The following is a 1,909-nucleotide window of genomic DNA, read 5'->3' as shown; positions in this document are numbered from 1 at the left end:
GCTATAGATGGTAAATTGGATTGCTGAGGCTTCCAGTCTTGTGTACCGAACAACTGTCATGTTCTCAGCCTCTCCAGTGTAAGGGCAACTATTGTTGGATTACAAGAATCAATCATATATTTCAGTCTAATATATTCCATACATATGTAATTATATATATATATATATATATATGATTTCATTTTATTAGATGTGTTCCTCTAGGGAACTCTAATGCAATCCTCTTTTCACAGGTACAAAGTATTTCTGCCATTGTAGTTCAAAAGTATCTTAAAGTTGTACAAAGCGAGAATGGTATCGATTCAATAGGATGTGCCCACTCACTACTAAAGACATAATATAATGAATAATGCTGTGTTGATGGTCGGTGCCAGGGTCATGTACTGAGCAGCAGCCTCCCTTTCTCAGAATAGAAAGTTTGATGAGCTTTCCTCTCCTCAGAGTTTACCTGTTCCTCACAGATCCAGAGTCCAGACAAGTAATAGAAAGTTTGATGAGCTGTCCTCTCCTCAGGGTTTACCTGTTCCTCACAGATCCAGAGTCCAGACAAGCTTCACACAAACCCTCCAGGAACATGATGTTGGTGAAAGAAGCTGAAGGAAAACCCCAATTGTATCTTGGTCTTGTTCCTTTTTGGAGACAATTGATCTTCCGGATCCTGGAGTGATTCTGACTTTTTTGTTTATTCTAATTCACATTCCAGTTTTGAAGGAAGCAGCGGAGCTTAATGTTGAAGTCATTAGGACCACGACAACTCTGCAGTTTCAGGCAGGCTGAGGAACTGTGGAAAATATTACCAAATGGGAGAAAGGGGTGGGAGGCAAACATGAAAGCTAAATAAAAACTAGTAATGCAGTGTCGTCCAATCACTGGTAAGGCATGATTGAAGCCGACAGATTTTTTTTTTTTTTTTGGTCTTTTTGAGACAGGGTCTCCCTGTAGCCCCATCTGTCCTGGATTCACTATGTAGAGCAGGTTGGCCTCAAACTCACAGACATCCGCCTGTCTCCTGAGTGCTGGGATTAAAAGCGTGTGCCACCATGCCCAGCTGAAACCCATAGATTTTTATTAAGATGGTTCTATAAGTAACACACATGCTTAGAAACAGTACTATCTTTGTGTTTTGAAAATAAAAGGGTAACATGCAAAATAACAGTGACTATGAAGGGATTGCAAAGTGATATTTTAAATTAGTGTTTCTGATAAATGTTCTAATACTTTAAACAAAACCATATGTTATAGAAATATTGTAAGTATAACAAAATTTTTTTCTAACTTCCAAAAAAACGCATTTACATTTAAGAGGAAGTCTTAAAAGCTCCACATTCTAATATTTACTATGCTTTGTTTAAAAATGGTATTGTATGTAATTGTAATATAGTAACAACACCAAAAACTTAACTACATACCTATGCCTCCTTCATAGTCACTGTTGATGAGTGTCCCCCAAAATGTAGCAAAATGGGTCACTGGCATAAACAAATTATCTGCTACACAATTTGCAATGCCCTGGTCTGATTTGGGACACATGAGGACATTACCTACATGAATTAATAAGGTGAAACAGACCTGTGACTGTACCCAGTCCAGCCCTGTTCTGGCTTCTAGGTAAAAAAGAGCACTGTGAATTTTTTCAAGGTCCGAGGAATTCCCCCAAATTGACCACTTGGACACTGAGTCTCAGCAAAAAGAAGCACTTTATTGAGGCCAACCAGCTGGGGACACAGACAGTCTCAGGAGAGAGCTGTACTGAGACCCCTAGCACTGAAAATGCAGGGCCTTTAATCAGAAAAACCACAAAAAACACAAAGCAGGGAATGTCCATAGAAACTATACACAGAATTATCAAGAAAGGATTGGAACAATCTAGGGCTGATTTCCAGAGACTTTACCTATACAGCCATTGGCT

The sequence above is a fragment of the Nannospalax galili genome, unplaced genomic scaffold (genome assembly GCF_000622305.1).
Source record: "Nannospalax galili isolate Female #2095 unplaced genomic scaffold, S.galili_v1.0 scaffold3105, whole genome shotgun sequence".
Lineage (NCBI taxonomy): Eukaryota > Metazoa > Chordata > Mammalia > Rodentia > Spalacidae > Nannospalax > Nannospalax galili.
The sequence above is the reverse complement of the archived record's forward strand: the minus strand, read 5'-3'. Positions refer to the sequence as shown.